Genomic DNA, 19,667 nt, shown 5'->3' on the forward strand with positions numbered 1-19,667 from the left:
AGAAAGAGAGAAAGAAAGAAAGAAAAAGAAAGAAAGAAAGAAGAAAGAAAGAAAGAAGAAAGAAAGAAAGAAAGAAAGAAAGAAAGAAAGAAAGAAAGAAGGAAAGAAAGAAAGAAAAAGAAAGAAGAAAAAGAAAGAAAGAAAGAAGGAAGGAAGGAAGGAAGGAAGGAACAGCAGTTAGAACTCTGCGTGCTCGGTTCTTTCTTTTCTTTTTGAACGTAAATTCAAGATTTTCTTGTCTTCATAAAAGGAAAGATGAACCTTAGAACTGGATCACTTGGCCCTTTCTCTTATCTCCTCCCAGCTCAAAATGCTTGCATCTTTTAGTAGCCAGCATTCTCCTAGATCTGCAGTGGGGCTCAAGGCATTCAAGCCTTAGCACAATCTTCTTTGTAGTTTTGGCTTTTTTCCAGAAAGTTGGCTTAGTTAGCCCACCATAGCCATCCTGCTTCCTGTCATGACGCCGCTTTTCCTGGGCATGCAGAGAATCCTGGCCCTTCTTGTGCTGTGTCACTGGTGGGGTTGGTGCTTGCCACACCTCTTACAGAAAGTCCGGCAGGTTTTAGGAACATTCACCGTGTTGGTGTGAGGGCTTCCGGCTTGGAAAGCAGCAACCGCGGTTCTAATCCGAATCCTGGTATAGTCTGGCTATAACCTGGACACACTGGGGCGAACCCACGTGTCTTTTGGTTTGCTTTTACTTTTTCCACCAGCTGCAGCCTTTATCTGCAGCCAGAAAGCCACAAACACGGGGCCCAGTCAAAGAGAAACCTTCAACGTGCTCTGTATCTCACTGATTTAGAGAAACTATGAACCGACTCTCAACCTGGCTGGTCTGCAGCTTCCACGGATGAGTAATGTAGTCATTGCCTCTCCCTGGTTGAGATATTTCAAATATTTAGTGGGGCTTTTAACGAGAGACAGACACTCTCGAGTGTGGAAGAAGAAAATGACGGGGTGTGAAGATGAGGCGACTTTAGGACAGAAAAAAGAGAGACAGAGAGAAGGAAGCCATAAACGTTTTCCGGTGGGCATGAGGCGGTGCCAATCCTGAACCCGGTTATGTCAGCGCAGCCCTCGTCCAGCACAAACACCGTTTCCCACATTGAGGAAATCACCTCGATCAGCACGTCTAGAGTGCGATGAGGAAGTTTCACTCTGGGAGAACCCCCTTTGTGACACGGTCTCCCCTGCCAGGTAAGTATGAATGAGCGCATAACCTGCAGGGACAGCACAGCCTCCTCTCCCCTGGCGGTGTGCTCACCCCTGGCCATTCTTCCACCAAAGACGGAAGCTTCCGCCATTCCCTCCACCAAAGATTCCACCCACGGTCCCCCACGCGACATCCCAGGCCTCCTTTCAGCGGCGGCTCCGCCCGCAGCCCCCACGCTCTCACCGCAGCCGCTCCGCCCGCGCCTCTGCCGAGTCCGCGCACTTCACCCCCAGGCTCCCGCTCCCCCCTGACGTTTCAGTGGACGCGGGGATCTGAATGGAAAAGGAGAAGCCTGTGCAAGTGCTTGGTAGAGTGCAGACATGGCGGGATTTGACGGTGGTACCACTGTTTTGACATCCTGGAGTGATTTTTACACCTGCCTTCTGCTTAGGACGCCGGCAACGGTTCTCCATGTGCTCCTACTCCGCCTGCCGCCTTCGTTTGGTCAGCGAACATCGTCTTCCTCCACCTCTGGATCTCCGAATGGAGGGGCCCTGGGGGGCGTCATCGGCGCTCACTCCCCTCCCATCCTCCAGTCACCTCTTCCAAAGGCCTAACAAGCACGGGAGCTGCAAACCGAGGTGGGGAGGCTCAGCTGACGGGCCGGTGTACACACAAACACCACGACCTGGCTTGGCCTCTCTCTTAGTTCACAGCTCAGCCCCATCAATGCCTCCAGGGCGGCGGCAGCAAAAAGGGTGTGCTTCTTGGGTGCTGACATCCCTGCACGGCTGGGTACACCTGAGTGAGATGCTCAGTCGCTCCCTAAAGCTACTTCAGCGGATAACTGACTCGGAGATAAGCCAGAGCGGTGTCTTGAGAGGCGGCCCACCAGGACTTGCCCTCCTTTACCAGGGTTTGCACCTCACAGAGGAGACTGTTCTGCATCTGGCCCTTGGAGCAGGCTGTCTGACAGCGCAGTAGGAAGACTCCCGCGGGAGGAAGGCTGGTGCCAAAAGCTTCCCTGACCGGGAATCGAACCCGGGCCGCGGCGGTGAAAGCGCCGAATCCTAGCCACTAGACCACCAGGGAGATGCAAGACATTGCTGTCTCTCCTGTCTTTGGCCTGAAGTGACAGTTTCCCTGTGCTCTGGGAGGACTTCGGCCTTTTGGGGGTCACTGATGGCTCCTAAAGTCATCTCAGAAGGCCGTTCCCTCTTTTCTCCAAAATAAGAGCATACAGGCAATGCAATGAGCTCTCAGTGAGACCCAGGAAGGCCATAAGTCCTGAGTTCCTGAGTGAGATGCAGCATCCCAGCTGCACCTGACCACTTTACTACAGATGCACCTTTGCAGGGGCCGCAAGAGAAAGGATTCCCTCCTGCCTGAAGTTCTCTGTTCTTCTGGGATTGGACGACCTGGACCCAACTCCCTCCCCCAGCACTGGGATGGGGCTTTTGCAAGGGCAGGTGATCTTGCTGTGCTAAGGAAAACAGAGCAAGGGGGTGGAGGAGGAGCTCGGGTGGAGGAGCTGAGGAAATCAGGTGAGAAACGTGAAGCGGTTGGCTATACCAGGCACAAATAGGACCCACTGGACCCCAGAGCCTGCATGTGAAGCCAGGGCTTGGGCCACCTTGCTCCTAAAAGGGGTGCCTACTTCCACGGGGTCTGCAAAGGGACTGTGGAAAGAGAGGCCTTTGGCCCACGCCTCTGAATGTGTTCCACCACAGCGTGCCCTGCGGCCTCTGTCTTGCTGCTGAGGGGCAGTCAGAACCGCAGGGCTGCAGAGCCTCTGTGCTGGTCAGTGTCCCAGCCTGAGCGCCAGAGTTCAGCGGGCAGGCCCCGGAGCAGGTAGAGAGGACGGCACCTTTCGGACAGAATGTGTGGAACAAGAGCGACGGCTCAGCCCTTCAGGCTCCTCACGAAATGAGAAGTCAGGAAGATCAGGGTGCAGACCTGATTTCCCACCCAGGGCTGAAGGCAGACAACTGGAGAGTGAGCAGCACCTGGGCCAGTGAGGTGGAAGACAGAAGCCCGCAGTGTACTCCTGCCCTCAGCCTTACCCCCTCCCTCCCACATCGGCCACACCCCTGACCACCTTCCTCAGAAGTGTAATAGGAATCCAGATTCCACCTGGCCTGCTTGCTGCGGGAGGCACAGTGGCCGGATGGAGCTTGAGGCAGGTGCGGGAAGATGCAGATTGTGTAACTGGAGGTTGGGAGCCCAGGGTGCAGAAGAAGTCTGGAGTGCAGGATTTGGTGGTATGTGTGTGGCAGTAAGCAGAAGAAAGAGAAAGCCAAGCCACTGGAAACACCTTAAGAATTCAGCTAGAAAATTCCCAGAGAAGTATGCATGCAGGCGTTCACAAGATCCAGAAAGCAGCTGCCGCATACCTGCAAGCTGCAAGCAAGCCCTAAACTGCTGACCTTTAAACAGCCGGTTGGATTCACAAAGACAGTTTCCCAATAGTCTTAAGAGCAGAGGTTCACTAAAGCCACTGTGCCCTGCAGCCAGGATCCCAGTAAATTCTTTAAGGAACGTTTATGGAAGAATTTTGAAATTGTCCTTGGTAACCCCCAAGAATGTTTTGGTTAGGAGTAGAATTTTAGATGTCATCGATTTAAAAATTAAAACTAGAACTCTGGAACCCATAGGGATATAAAATTAAAAGAACACATTCACTATCCTGAGTAGAAAGATCTCTTATAGAACATAACAAGCTTTAAAAATAAAGAAAATATAAGGCAAAACTTCATCAAAATTAGATGCTTGAGAACTAAAAATAAACCCTGAAGCCACCCCACCAACTAGACAGACCCCTTAGCCAAGGAGACCCCAGAGAAGTGTTAAGTACTGACTTCCTGGCCAGTATTTGGAAGGTCAGACACCTGTCCTTAGACTCTCTCCCTTTATTGATTTAGACACAGCCGACCAGTACTAATGTTAAAATAGCGACCATGAGACTGTCAGAGCAGACGCTTTACAGCAGGAAGATACCACTTTATACACAAGATGTAAGGCCGTGCCAGGCAAGGTTAAGCCGTGCACCACTCAACTTAAAGAATAAAGTGTGTTCTAATTGCCACAGGTATTTTTCTTCTTCCTTTCTTCTCTAGCAGCTACACCTGCACTGGCCTTGAGATAAGCAATGCTGAAGCCCTCGCAGCTCACCCATTACCACACACTGACTGAGCCCCCCACCCACAAGCCGTAACTGCTGATTTGATTGGACAAGAGACTGATTTCAGCCACTTTCTCTTGATAAGAGACCTCTGGCTGTGGACGGGTTCTGGCCAGTTCACAGAGGCTGTGCACCTGATTGCCTTTGTGTCCCTCCTTCACCTTTTGAAGCAGGAGGCCTAATTACAAGGTATTTAAATGTTGCCTCCACCCCAAAGTCAACGTGGGTTGCATGTAGCAGGCCTGTTTCTTCAGCATGCATGCAGCAGGATCCCTTCATGAATATTCAGAGCTCTCCTATTCCCTGTTGAATATGTATACGTGGCCAGCCAGATCAACATAGATACCTGCTCCACTGTCCTCTCCCTGGAAACCTGCTTTTCCGGTTTCAGCAGGAGGGCGTGCCTCCCAGTCTGTCCGAATGGCCACCTTGCACGCTTGAACCCTATATAAAAAATAAAATCTGCTTTCTAAGTTTATAAATTGTGTAATTTTTCAGTTGAGAGTTTTCAGTTGTCAGTGAAGCCACAGACTGGGAAAAGTCATTTGCAATATAGCTATTTGAAAAATTACTCCATTTCTGAACATATAAGAGATCTTCCATAGATCAGTAATAGAGAGCTAAGCCAAATAGAATCAGGCAAAATATTCGAATAGGCTTTCCAAAGGAGAATTTCTTATGTGTTGGAAGCCATAAGAAAATATGCTTGATAGTATCACTCCTTAGGCAGGTACAGACTAGTTCCACATTGAGATAGCACTAAGCACTCACCAGTGTGCGGCTACATTTACCCCCCAAGACAGGTCTCACTCTATCCTCCAAGCCGGAGTGCAATGGCACCATCTCCACTCACTGCAGCCTCCCTCTCCTGAGTAGCTGGACTACAGGTGCACGCCTCCATGCCTGGACAATTTTTGTATTTTTAGTAGAGACAGGATTTCACCATGTTGGCCAGACTGTTCTGAAAGCATAGCTCCATTTCACAAAGTTAGTACACCAAATGCTGACAAGAATTTGGTGCCACTTCAACTGTCATTGCTGCTGAAAAACCATTCTAGAAGACTGACAGTTCATTCTAACGTTAAACTTATAATCAGGTCACGACCCAGCAATTGAAGTACTTCCATGAATCTCAAGTGCACAAAAGACTGTTATGCAGATCAGGAGGTCAAGAGATCCGAGGCCATCCTGGCCAACATAGCGAAACCCTGTTTCTACTAAGATAGAAATATTAGCTGGGCGTGGTGGCATATGCCTATAGTCTCAGCTAATCAGGAGGCTGAGTCAGGAGACTTGCTGGAAGCCGGGAGGAGGAGGTTGCAGGGAGCCAGGATCATGCCACTGCACTCCAGCCTGGTGCCTGGCGAAAGAGTGAGACTCTGTCTCAAAAAAAAAAAAAAAATTCATCACAAGACTTCAGTAACACCAAAACCAAAATTCAGAAGTGATCTATGATACTATGTGAATAGATCTCATGAGTATAATGAACATAACTACAGAATAAAGGCCAAATACCAAAGATATATACATTCACTCGTGAATTTTAAGAACAGGCAATTGTAACCTGTGGCAAAAGACATCAGAATAGTTATTAACTAAAAGCACACAGGGTGGGAATTGCCTGGAAAGGAGCTCTACAGGCCTTTCTCAGATAATGACAGTTTTTGTAATTGAGTTGGGTGGTGATTACATTTACCAAAAGTAAACAAATTGCACTAAAGGCTTGTGCACTTTATGTGAACTGTCGTTTAATAATTTACTGTTCTCATTGCTTGAACCCGAAAACGAAGGTTGCAGTGAGCCAAGACTGAGCCACTGCACTCCAGCGTGGGTCACAGAAAAAGACTGCATCTCAGAAAATAATAATAATAATAATTGTTCTCATAAAAATTAGCGGGCAGGGAATGGAGGCGAACCGATGTAGTCATGACAACTAGTGTAGATTTTATCGTAAACTCATTAAAACTCTTTCTCATTTTGTGTTTTTAAAAAGTCCCGCTGATAGAGCTGTTTTCTCTCCCAGAAAAGACTGTAACCGTATTATTTCATCAGTGGAAGCTGTAGAGAAAGGGTCCTTGAGAGGTGGCATCTTCGCCTATGGGGCTGTGAGACGAAGAGCACGTCCAGGTTCCTTTTGCCCAGGCCGCCCCTAGCTCACGCGCTGTGGGCTGAACTCCTCTGACTGCGGCGCTCCGGGCTGGCGGTTTACTCTGCTCTCTGCAGGTTGCTGGGATTAAAGGCAAAGCGAACTGCAGGTCTATTCGCCACCATCGCAGGGTAGAAAACACCACTGTGACTTGGACTAGAACCGAGGCTGCCGCAACCACAACCACAGGTATCAACCACTACACGACCTCAAAGCCTGCTGCCAACCATCGTAGTTTTTATAATTTTCAATGTAGAAACACACACTATTTTCTCTGCTTTTTCCTGAACGTCTGCCGACGTCCCTGCTTTTCTCTCTTTCATGCGCCTCTCCATTTCTTTCACCCCATTCTGCTACATGATTTCAAAAAATCTCACCTCTCAGATCTGGCCACTGCCTCTACAACAAGCCTCCCGGAAGGTCTCCTGGTCTCATCTACACCTCTGCCTTTTTTGCTCCGTTTTTGTTTTTGTTTTGACGGAGTCTTGCTGTCTCCAGGCTGGAGTGCAGTGGTGCGATCTCGGCTCACCGCAACCTCTGCCTCCTGGGTTCAAGCGATTCTCCTGCCTCAGTCTCCCGAGCTGCTGGGACTATAGGCGCGCGCCACCACGCCCAGTTAATGTTTATATTTTTAGTAGAGACGGGGTTTCACCGTGTTGTCCAGCATGTTCTCGATCGCTAGATCTCGTGATCCACCCGCCTCAGCTCCCAAAGTGCCGGATTACAGGCGTGAGCCACAGCGCCTGGCCTCTTTCACTCTTTCTCAAGTTTCTCCTTTTGACGCAGTCGGTTTCCTGGCTCCTTTCCCGCCACCTGCACCGACTGCACTGACCGCACCGATGGCACCGATGGCACCGATCGCAGGAGAGATGGGAGGGGAGTGCAAGCCGCCCAGCGAGGCGCAGGCACCGGCGGTCACAGTCCCGGGCATCTCAAGGGGCGCTGGCTTCTGAAGCAGGTGGGAGCAAGGCCGAAGGCGCTACAGGTTAGGCTTGCTGAATAGTACTTGCTTCTTCTTGGGTTCACACGAAGCAAGCATTCTCATCTCGGTGGTTCGATAGGTTAGCGCGTTGGGCTGTTAACCCAAAGGCTGGTGATTTGAACCCACCCAGGGATGTGAGCTTCTCCTTTAGATAAATTTCTGCTTGTTCATACTAATATCTCTAAGGCAGACAGACTCCCTGGAAGGGCCTAATTGTCAGCTCATCCTTTGTCAACTTGGCATCCAAGTAGAAACAATAGCAAAGTCATTTTTTTTCTGCTTAACCTTTATCCTATATATAAATGGAGAAGAGGACCCGAAATCTTCGCTGATATGTTCACTGTTCTTCGTGGTCTCCTGTAAATTACAGATGTACTAAGGTATAAAACTGTACACCTTATTTTGGATGAGTAAGGAGATGACGAGTGAAGAAAACAAAGAGTTTATATAAACATAAGGAAGAAATACTCATAACTACTACATTCCTCTTTCTGCAACTGGCCTCCTGGCAGCAGCTGGTATTTGTGACCAACCACCTTCTTATCTACCATTCCACATTCTGCCTTCAGCAAGCACCTTGCCTGGTTGTGGTTTTTCACCTGGTGAGGGGACATAATCTGCTCCTAAGGGATCTGTGTGTATCTTTTACCACAATGAAAAATTTAACACACACACACACACGCACATGCACAAAAACATACAAATAGATATGGGTTTATCCTGAAGAACTTCAATAAAGTTCATATTAAAAAGGAAATGATCTGCTTTAAAAATCAGTTTTTTTCCCCATTGCTTCCTTCACAATCCACAGCTTCTCTTCTTTTGTCTCAACCAGTCTTTCCAATACAATTCTCCCCTGCTTGTGCCCGTGGGATCTTCCCCCCACCACCTGCCTTTCTTCCAGCCTCTTCACTGCAGCAGAAGGAAAAACCTGACTATGGTGGATGCACTTTCTAAGTCATGAGAAGATACAGAATAGAGTCAAAGTGGATATTCTTCAGCAAAACCATAAGATATATTTGGGACTCTGGAGTCTGAACGCCTTTGCTGCATGGCATAATAATTCATCAGTTTCCTTTTCATGAATCAGGACTTCTACATTTTTCTTCCCTAATATCTGATTATTGTTTAGAGCTAAATAAAATAAGGCATAATGGGCCAGGCTCCATGGCTCACGCCTGTAATGCCAGCTGCAGTGAGCTGTGACCACACCACTGCACTCCAGCCTGGGTGAGAAAGCAACACCCCCATCTCCAAAACAAAAACAGAAAACTGTTATGTATTGCACTTCAGAATTTCTTCATGAAAGTCAGAGATCCCCCAAAGAGCTTTAAATACAAAAAGAAACCAAGCCAGTTAGTTCTAGCCTGGTCTCAGCATTGTCTTATACACAACATGTAGAGAGGCAGTCACACTTAGAAAAGTTTTCCTATTGAATAAATTGAAGTTAACTTTTGAAACAGAAAGAAAAAAATTTCCCCAAATGTGGCTGGTCCTAGATTTTAAGTGATTGTTAAATGGGGAGAAAATCTTCCAAAAATCTTTGGAAGAAAATTCATCACCTGTTGTCATTTGCTGTGTCCCTAATGCAGTAACATCCTCACAACACAACCAGATAAACAGTTTCCAGATTCTGTTCTTTGCTTTCCTGTATTACAAATATTTTTTGGACCGGGAATGGTGGTTTAGCTGTAATCTCAGCTACTCCAGAGGCTGAGGCGGGAGGATCACTGGAGCCCAGGAGTTCCAGACTACAGTGAGCTAGGAGTGGGTCACTGCAATGCAGCCTGGGCAGCAGAGTGAGACCCTGTCTCCTAAAAAAGAAAAACTAAAAAATAAATATATATGTAATGTTTGGGCCAACACCTTTTGTATTTTTTTGAGACAGTCTCCCTCTGTTGCCCAGACTGGGTGCAGTGGCCCCATCTTGGCTCACTGCAACCTCCGCTTCCCGGGTTCAAGCGATTCTCCTGCTTCAGCCTCTCAAGTAGCTGGAAGAACAAGTGCACACCACTACACTTGGCTCATTTTTGTATTTTTAGTAGAGGCGTGGGTTCACCATGTTAGCCAAGCTGGTCTTGAACTCTTGACCTCAAGCCATCCATCCGCCTCAGCGTCCCAAAGTGCTGGGATTACAAGTGCCAGCCACCATGCCCAGCCAAATTCCAGGTCAACACCTGTTGATACACATTGCCAGACACAGATTCCGCAACCCGTCCTGGAACACCGATGGGCCCACAGAACACTCCGAGGCTCCGGTAGCTGACGATGTTAGCAAATTCTGTTCTGGGTTTCTGGGGTACAGCCCCGAGGGTCCCCTGCACAAGTAGGTCCCCGCAGCTCCCCTCATCTCCAGGCAGATTCTTCCCCACACACTTCCCCTTTCTTTGGGCCACTGAATCCTCTTGGACCTCTGAGGCGCCCACAGCTTCTCTCCTTCCAGGAGCTTCGTTTCTTGATCCTCACCATTGTGGCCCAGCGGGAAGCCCAAGGTCCAGCACGCGAATCAGGAACCTGATGTTTTTTTGGGTTTGCAGGGATTGGCTGAGAAAATAGATGAAAGTAACCGGCACCAATATCAAATCTGCGGTGACTCGCCAGAAACACTTCGTATTTGGCACTTTGCTAAGTGGTTTGTGGAGTCCAGCAACTGCAAGGGTCCCGGGTTAGTCTCCTGAATGTCTTCTGGCACGACCTCGGTGACTACCGTCGTCAGTTTACCTTGTGGTGATGGAGCCTTTAAAGGCACTATTAGGCTATGCATTATAAGTTTTCAGGTCAGAAGGGTAAAGGAGCAAAAGGAAAGTGAAGCTCAAAAACCAACTGCATTGGCCGGGAATTGAACCCGGGTCTCCCGCGTGGGAGGCGAGAATTCTACCACTGAACCACCAATGCTTCTCCCTTAGTAGGGTGTGGTGGAACAATGAAAGGAGTATACAGAAAGACGGAAACTTACAAGAGGTTTTATCAAGTGTAGACTAAAAGCTAACAAAGGCATCCAAAACAAATGTTTTTTGGAAAACTTTTACTAGACAAAGTTATAAATATTAAAATAGCTTATTTTTCAGATCAAACTGTTAACTACCTGCATTACAAACCCCTGATAATAAAACATCAAAATTCCATTCATGTTTCTTTTTTCTAATCCTATATCTTCAATTGTCAACCTCGAACTGCTGCCTTGCTTCTGAGAAGGTAATATAACTGGTGGTTTAGGTGAGTAAAATTCTAACCGGGGTGGACATGAGAAGCAGAGGCAGAATTAGAATTAGAAGAAAGAGAAAATTAAAGGCCTGAATCAAGGTAGAGATAATGGGGAAACAAAGGTTGGTCCACTGCGTTCATCCTTTGCAGCTGTTTTTTTGCAAAAGAGTGATTAATGATTGGTCTTGTAATCATTATAACACTCTTATTTATCTGCTTGTAGACGTAGAATGCATTTGAAGGAAATGTGATATAAAAAGACTAATAACGTTTGCAGTCAATGTTTCATTGTTTGGGAGAATCCAATTTCCTAAGATAATATGCTTTGATGTATTAGCTATGTAAGAAGTAGACTGGATTAAGGAAATATTGATGGTCAAAATATTAACATATTCGTCTTTTGATGAAGTTCAAATGGGAGAGTGGTTTCTTTCCTCAATCTTCCCTGGAGGGATTAAACTGAAGAGAAAAATCTAGACTTTGCCCCACATATTGGGTCTGGGAGTCATTAAGACTTTTTCAAAGACAGGAGCTGTGACATGAAATCATGCTTCTTCTCTAGTCAAGAAGCTAAGCCAGGTTCCAGCTGAGTCATAAACTTGAGCCCAACAGGGAAATCACCCTTCACATTGACCTTGCAGAGCTGTGGCTCTATCCATTGTCTGCCCAACACCCAAGACAGACACCTGCTCTGGCCATCAAAACTTCACATATTATCTATATCAACCAGAGCACATATATTCCCAAATCTCTTTCTAAAATACAAAGCTGTACTTTCTACTCATAACTTCTAAATTTACAAAGAGTCACAGATATTAAAACTCAACACACCAGGGGGGAACCAAGTACCTTGATGCAAGTACCCAAGCATCAAGTACCACCCTCTACCTCAACACCCAGTGATCAGCCCTAAGCCAGCATCTCCCAGAGAGTACGGGGTGGCCCTGGGTGTTTGAGCAGACACCCAAAGCTGCTTCTACCCCTGCCTAGACACTTATCCTCACCACCATCCATCCTATTTCCCAAAGCAAATCTTTCTTTGGATAAATTCTCTTTTTTTTCACGACAGAACAATTTCAGTTCAATTCAAAAAATAGTGTTTACGTGTATTGGATGCTCCACAAGACTACTGCTGCTTTAATATCACACTTTTCCACCATCAGCTCTTGTGACCATTAACATAAGCAGATAAACTACAGCCAGTATAGTCTGCACCATTTACGTGCCACACTATATGCTGAGTGACCCTTCCGCAGCTTAAATCTGCACCTAACTTCAGCCTAAAGTCATGTCACGTCCCTTTATTTCTTCAGTACAATGACTAATACCTCATTCTCTGTACCGTGTTTCCCTCTAGGCTTATCATTCTAATAGCTCTTACTAATACTCAAATCCAGGAGCAGCAAACTACTTGATATATCACAAGCTTCTCACGGGTTCAGGCAATGGATTCCCCAGTGAACGAGCAGTCTCAACTCAGGCTTCCATAAGAAAATACCACAGACTGGGTGGCTTAAACACCAGGAATCTCTTTCTCACAGTTTGAGAGGCTGAGAAGTCCAAGATCGAATTGCCAACTGATTCAGTTCCCTGGTGGTGAGGGGTCACTCCCTGGCTTGCAGACTGCTACCTTCTCTCTCTGCCTTGCCTGATGGAGAGAGAGAGAGCACTTTGGTCCTTCTTCTGTTTCTTATGATGACAATGATTTCATCATGGAGATCCCATGGTCATGACCTCATCTAAATCTGATTACCCTCCAAAGGCCCTACCTCCAAAAGTACCTTCACATTGGGGGCTAAGGCTTCAATATGTAATTTGAAGGGAACATGAACATCCATTCCGTCACACCAGCCCCCACATTTGCAATCCAGTCTCTGGGTCATGCTTAGCAATATAGAGCCCAAGGCTTCAAGTGACAGGATTTTTATGCTCTCATGCTCTGGCTCCTTGGCTCCAGAAGCTTCTAGAACCAGTAGCGTGGCACATTCTTTAGCAACCATACTATAAAACTCATGGTGGGTAAAGGAGTGCCTTATTAGGTATTTTGGTTATGCCCCCATTGGTGTGCTTGGCTCAATCTATTAATAGTTAAGTAGTGATTGCATCCACCTCAGCACCATCCCCTGCAGTCATCCTGTCAGTTTCCATTCCGTTCTTCTATCCTTGGCTTGCTTGTCCAATATTCTCAAGCGATTTACTCCTGGTGCTCTCCTTTTGCCCTCAGAGATATCTTGTGATTTCTTTGATTCTCTGCGCCTCTACAGGTTAATATGTCTAATTTTTAAAAAATCTGTAGAGAGATGTTGGGAAGCTGTTGGGAAGATGTGGGGAGAGCCCTTGGGCTTTTGGCCCGGGTAAATGGCAGATTCCTGAGGATTCTGGGCCTAGGCCTCCAGCTGCACTAGTGCTGGCCACTTAGCTGTTCTCAGCAGCGTCACCTGGGGCAACAGTGCTGCAGTACACTGTCGAGAGGACAAAGCAAATCAAGAATCGGGGTCCTGGAATCCACCTAGGCAAAATTGAGGGCGTGTGGGGACAAAGCGGTAGAGAAGGGTGATCAATCCAGGATCTGGACACCACACATTAGGAACTGCATTTATTAAATCGTTGATTATCTAAGCCTCCGGGGAGTAGTTTGAACACCTGCCGGTTTTCTGAGGATTTTTTGGGGAAGGGATATGCATGCGAATATGTATGTATGTATATAATTCGTGTGATTTCCAAATATTGATTTTACGAGTTCCAGATGCAGATTTAGAACCTTTTCAAAAAATATTTTGTTTTTGTGGTCTCGGCAATCGGTCAGACCTTCAACTGTATCAGAGTAGAGCGGAGCTAAGCGGGACGCTCAGGAAATGCGCTAAGATGTCATCCACTTTCAGCATCAGCCTGTGAAAATTCAGGCGATCAAAGAGAATGAAAAGAACCTTAAGGAATTTCTGGAACCAAAACTAATATTAAGCAGGCCTGCTGTGACACCCCCTTACTGGCAGACCAGTGGCCATTGTAGCCTGGCCGACAATCTGTCTAGACCGTTGAGGTCTAAAATGTACGCACAGGTTCACTGTTTGTTTCCCAACCTCGATTAATTTTACCCCTAAATTAAAATCCTCATGTTTCCGCCCGGTTTCGAACCGGGGACCTTTCGCGTGTGAGGCGAACGTGATAACCACTACACTACGGAAACCACATGCGTACCCAAATGGCAAAATATAATCATGAAAATCTTAGATCGGCCATTTCTATTAGAGTGTCTAACGTAAGAAATCCAACCGCATTTTGAAATTTGACTGAAAAAAGCCCAACAAGCACCGGCCATCAAGGAGACTGTGGCTCCCAATAGGGCCAGGCTTAGCGTCCCGCGCCTATCCCCAAAACGAAGGCCATGGGGAGCCATACCTGGGCTCTAGCCCGGGAGGTCGTGGGGTTTCCAGTTCCAGAAGTGAGCGCCCGGGTGCGGGATCCTCCCGGCGGACACTCTCCGGTCCCAGAAGCTGCAGCAGCCGGTGGGTTTGGAGCGTCAGAGCCCCGGGCGCCCGCGGACGCCGCCTGTCCAGGGGTGAGGACCGCACGTCGGGGACTTTTCCCCGGCGCCGGCACTCAGCGTTCTTGGCTCTTCGCGTCCTCCCGGGAACCGCAGGATCAGCCCTGCCCGCCCTTCCCCAGGCCGAGGGGCCCGGGCTGCGCTCTGTCCTCGCGGGCCCTTGGGCCTCGGCGCCTGGACTCCTGCCTCCCAAAGGGCGTCCTTCGCTGCCGCTGTCTCAGTCTCCCCGACTCCATTTAAGTAACAGTTCATCAGACTTTCACATTTCAGCAGGTACCGTAGCGAAGGCTGTGTCTCAGGGCACTTGGCTGTTGAAAACACGAGCACATCGTATTTCCCTTTATTTCCCATATTTGTGTCGCGGAGGCCAAGCCACGCCGTCATGAGCCCGAGTGTGAAACCTGGAAGGCCGGGCAGCCCACCCGGCGTCAGCCCGCGCCTCTGCCTCGTCGGTCTTCTGAGGCTTCTGGAAGGGCAGTTTCTTTTTCCCTGTTACAATACTGAAACGTCTTATATTTGCTTTTTGTAATTTTCCTGTTCAATAGGGTTATGAATTGCGGATTTTAACCTAAGAGGGACAACGGCAGTTTTCACTGAAAACTTTTGGATGGATTTTCACGTTCACTTCGCAGAAGACGGCCAACAGGCAGAGGGTCTCTTTTTGCTTGAAGATGCAGGGCCACGTGTTAAAGAAGGTTCTTAGTAATATTTGTCCAATGGCTCAAAAGAGAAACGCTTGCAAACCTCCAGTCATCTCAACCATACACTTGTCCCAAGTGTCCTCTCTGGGATGCTCTACATTTTCCAAAGAGGCAACAATTTCCCTTTCCTGGAAACAACTCTGCTTTATACCATTTGGTCCATGTCCTGGGTTCAGTTATCTTGGTGAGACTTGATGAAAACAGACGGTCCTCAGCAGTTCCTCTCAATGGTTCACCCTCTTAGATAGAAGAGGTGTTCTTGGCCTGTCTGCCTTACTTTGAGCTAACACTCCACCCAGTTTAGGAGCGCTACCACATTTGTTGAAATTATGTTTGTGTTCTTCCTCCCACTGGCTTGAGTTCCTCAGGAAGACATTCATATCTGAACCCAAGTGTTAAACACGGAGAAAGGAAAATTCAGCACGTACCATGTTTATAAGATATTGTGTGTAGCGCCTCTCCCAACTGTAAATACGGAAGCGTATTGTTAGTAGCGCTGCTTCAGATTCCAGAACTCTCCCACCTCGGCCCCTCCTAAACTTAGGGCGGAGCTATCTAAGGCAAGAACGGATGTCTCCAGCCCTTCTCTGAGCACCACTCATTCCCGCTAAGCCCACACTTACTTGAAGAGAATCCACTGTGAGGGCAGCCCCAAGGTCAAGGCCGCTGGGTCTTGGGCAGGGTTTCATGGAGTCAGTGTCCCCCTCTTGGACTTGCTGTTTTCCCCTCAGCATAAACCAGACCTGAGTGTGCCTTGTGGATCTCCTTCACATGGTGCAAAGTTCACTGTGCGGTAAGTTACTCACTGCTCCGCCCAAGGTGTTCTTTGAGGAATCTGATGATGCCTTAGACACTTCTTTTTCCCCCTGACTTATCGGAACCCAGCTCGAAATCTGTCCTTATTCTCACCACCATAGGCTACCCCACCTTCCACCATTACTTTGGAAGTTTAAAAAATTATTTTCGTCCCCCAAACTTGCTGACTTTCTTCCATTTTGCCTCTCAGCTTTGCACTTTAAGGGCATTGGCTCAGGCTGAGCCAGGTCCTGGACACTCACAGTAGGGACGGAGGTCAGGTCTCCGCCGCCGCAGTGTCTGGAGTATGCCGAATACACATCTCACTCCCTCGTAGACTCAGAGAAAACTGAGCAGAAAGTGGCCTTAGAGAACTAGAACAGTAACCTGATCTTTCTGATGAGGAAGCTGAGGCTCCAAAACTGATGTTCCCAATCTCCTCCCCACGTGATGGCAGCAGAGCGCCCACACAGCTTTGGCCTCAGCGTCCCTGTCCAGAGCACCTAATTCACCCTCTGGGCGCTCTCATCTGAACGTCAAAGGACTTTGTATCAAACATAGTTATTTCCACTGTTAAAACAAAAGTTTCAGAGGGCTTCTCCTGGGAAATATCTTTTTTTAGCTATATAGTCTTATTGTTTATATTCAGTCAGTTTTCAATCACTGGCTGATACAAAAGGACCAAGGAACACACACATATGAACTAACACCTCCATCCAATAACATGTATTCGTGGGATTATCTGTAAAATGTCTAGAGTGAAATTTTGGTGACTTTCCAAGGTGGCTGACTAGGGACCAGTTCCCCTCAGAAAGATTAAAGTTAGCAGTGAACGGACAAGTTCCACACGGCAATCTGAGAGAAGAAAGCCGCGTGGTGTCGGAGTGCCCCCAGGAAGCAGCGGGGCGCAGAGAAGGACAGCAGCAGGAGCCCGGCAGAGACCAGCCCCTGCGGACCTTGGGGCTCCGCAGCGCAGGTGGCGGCGGCTTCTCTGCTCCCCCACCCCTCTGACAGTCTGCTCACCGCCAAACTGTTGGGGAGACCCTCGACCTTATGACAGGGCAACACCATCGTAGCGGTCTGCAAACTTCCCAGGGACGGAGGATGAGCGGCCGGCACACTCAGGCACGCGGCATCGTCCTCGGACCCAAACGGAGCCCGTGCCGCCTGCGGGCTGTGCAGCCATGCGGAGCGCTGTCCCGCCTGGGGACCCTACCCTCCTCACTGTCCACCTGCACAGGTACCCCACAGCCTACTCTGACTTGGGCAAGTACAGGGCAGGTCCCTGGGGAGCTGCAGGAGCCCTGGAGACCCAGCGCTGAGCGTGGGGCACCCCGAAGGGAGGGGGGCACAGACTGCCACAGCCCTTCTAGGGACAAAGGAAACACTGGGCTGGCACAATCGCGGGGGTGGGCAGCACTGACACCCAGGAACGGGCGTGGAAAAGCAGGGGTCGCCTCTCCCCTACCCCCTATATGGCCGCAGACACAGCAGTGGTTTTCTCCAGGACCCCGTGAGTGTGCACTGAGAGCACTGTTCAAGTTTTCATGGCGGCACCACCCAGGCTGCAAGTGAGCCTGGCCGCTTGGACTTTCAGGAAGGACGGGTCCAACTCTCGCTCCCTATGCAGGCCCTGGAGCGCCTGCCCTGGACTGGAAGAAGCAGCTTTGCCCCAAACCCCACTGTAGTGGAAGCTGTTAGAGCGGTAGATCCACAGACTTCAGCTGCACCACAGCCGGGAACCGAAGGACAAAGGCTTTGTGAACTGAAGGTTGTGAGCTCTGTGGCAGCGGTGTGAGAGCCAGGCGGATCACATTCCTGCCTACTCAGGAGGAGGAGCTGGGGCACCTCGACCCCTTCCCCTGAGGCCTCAGCACACCCAGCGTGACCTCCTGCTACCGCCCTGTCAGGGCAGGTGTTTCCACTGCGCACCAGCCTACCTGCGGCCCTTACCCTTAAGCACCATCTACTGGACCGCATCCTAAACTGCACCGCCAAACAAAAGCCTGCTGCCTGAAGGGTTTAGGCCATGAGACAAGCTTCCTGAAGATTCTGCACCCTCAGTCCCCAACAAAGGTTAACGGGTCAGCTTTTACTTCCAATACATCACTACGACAACAGAATCTGAGAAATCTGTTCAGAAACTGTCCGCAACCAAGAAACACATCCAGAGCTTGGGCCCTGAAAACACCCAGATATGAAACAACCATACACAGCAAACACCACAGTCACACCATCAATTAAAAAAAATTAAAAAATTAAAAATACTCATTCAAACAATAGCAAATTCAAAAATAAGAAGAAACAGTTCCCTCAGATGAGAAGGAATCAGTGCAAGAATTCCAGCATACTCAGAGTATTTACATACTTCCAAAGGATGGCACTAGTTTTCTAGCAACTGATCCTAGCCAGACTAAAATGTCTGAAATGACAGATAAGAATTCAAAATATGGATTGCAATGAGACTCAACAAGATCCAGGAAAAAATTGAAGCCCAATACAAAGAAACCAGAAAAACAATTGCGGAATCTGAAAGTCAAGATAGGTTTATTAAGATAAAACAAATAGAACTTCTGTAATTGAAAAATTTGTGAAAGGATTTCAAATACATTGAAAGTTTTAACAATAGGCTAGACAAGGAGAAGAACAAATTTCAGAGCTTGAAGCTTGGTCTTTCAAATTCAGCCAGTCAGGCAAAAATAAAGAAAAAAGGACTTTTTAAAATGTACAAAGCTTTTGAGAATTATGGGATCATGTAAACAACCAAACCTATCATTGTTGGCATTCCTGAGAGAGAAGAAGGAAAAGCAAGTAACCTGGAAAACATAGTTGAGGGAATAATTCAGGAAAATTTTTCCTCATCTTACCAGAGAGATTGATATCCAGATGCAAGACATTTGGACAAATTCTGCAAGATGCTATACAAGGTAACCATGCAAGGCATACAGTCATCAGACTTTCCACGATCAGTGTGTAGAAAAAATCTTAAAGGCAGTTAAAGAAAAGGGCCAAATTCGGGTGGATCACGAGGTCAAGAGATCGAGACCATCCTGGTCAACATGGTGAAACCCCGTCTCTACTAAAAATACAAAAAATTAGCTGGGCATGGTGGCACGTGCCTGTAATCCCAGCTACTCAGGAGACTGAGGCAGGAGAATTGCCTGAACCCAGGAGGCGGAGGTTGTGGTGAGCCGAGATCGCGCCATTGCACTCCAGCCTGGGTAGCAAGAGTGAAACTCCGTCCCCAAAAAAAAAAAAAAAAAAAAAAGAAAAGGGCCAGATTATCTATAAAGGGAATCCCATCGGACTAACAGCAAACTTCTCAATGGAAATCTTACAAGTCAGAGGACATTGGGGCCTATTTTTTAGCTACCTAAAAGAAAAAAAAGTGTCTGTCAAACTCTCATACTCTGCCAAATTAACCTTCACAAATGAAAAATAAATAGTTTTTCCCAGACAGAGAAATGCTAAGGGAATTCATTAACACCAGAAAGGCTCTATAAAAATGTTCAAAGGCATTCCAAACATAGATAGTACTTGCTACCATAAAAGCACATGTAATTACAAAGCTCATAGGCCCCATAAAGAAATACATAATTGACTCTACAAAGCAACTAGCTGAACACTATGATAGGAACAACACCTCACACAGCAACATTAACCTTGAATGTAAATAGCCTAAAAGCTCCACTTAAAAGGCATAGAGCTGGCCAGGTATGGTGGCTCACACCTGTAATCCCAGTAGTTTGGGTGGCCAACACGGGCTGATCACTTGAGGTCAGGAGTTTCAGACCACCCTGGCCAACATGATGAAACTACATCTCCACTAAAAACACAAAAATTACCTGGACGTGGTGGCAGGTTCCTGTAATGTCAGCTACTCCAGAAGCTGAGGCAGGAGAATCACTTGAACCCAGGAGGCAGAGGTGGCTGTGAGCCAAGAGTGGCATCACTGCACTCC

The 19,667-nt window shown here is 47.8% G+C and overlaps 3 non-coding genes and 2 pseudogenes across 4 annotated transcripts; 1 reads left to right on the forward strand and 4 right to left on the reverse strand.

Annotated features, from left to right (window-relative positions):
- Positions 1-215: 215 nt before the first annotated feature.
- Positions 216-1,721, reverse strand: LOC116545981 (annotated as a pseudogene).
- Positions 1,722-1,882: 161 nt separating this feature from the next.
- Positions 1,883-4,812, forward strand: LOC116545980 (annotated as a pseudogene). The gene is made up of 2 exons (XR_004266541.1): positions 1,883-2,069; positions 2,690-4,812. The product of XR_004266541.1 is annotated as a putative protein FAM231AP (transcript).
- TRNAE-UUC lies at positions 2,174-2,245 on the reverse strand. Its single transcript has one exon. It is a non-coding gene; the product is annotated as a tRNA-Glu (tRNA).
- Positions 4,813-10,286: 5,474 nt separating the features above from the next.
- Positions 10,287-10,357, reverse strand: TRNAG-CCC. The gene has a single exon. It is a non-coding gene; the product is annotated as a tRNA-Gly (tRNA).
- Positions 10,358-13,780: 3,423 nt separating this feature from the next.
- TRNAV-CAC lies at positions 13,781-13,853 on the reverse strand. The gene has a single exon. It is a non-coding gene; the product is annotated as a tRNA-Val (tRNA).
- Between the last annotated feature and the right edge of the window lie 5,814 nt (positions 13,854-19,667).

Source organism: Sapajus apella, unplaced genomic scaffold, assembly GCF_009761245.1.
Source record: "Sapajus apella isolate SASKATOON/1434 unplaced genomic scaffold, GSC_monkey_1.0 scaffold469, whole genome shotgun sequence".
Lineage (NCBI taxonomy): Eukaryota > Metazoa > Chordata > Mammalia > Primates > Cebidae > Sapajus > Sapajus apella.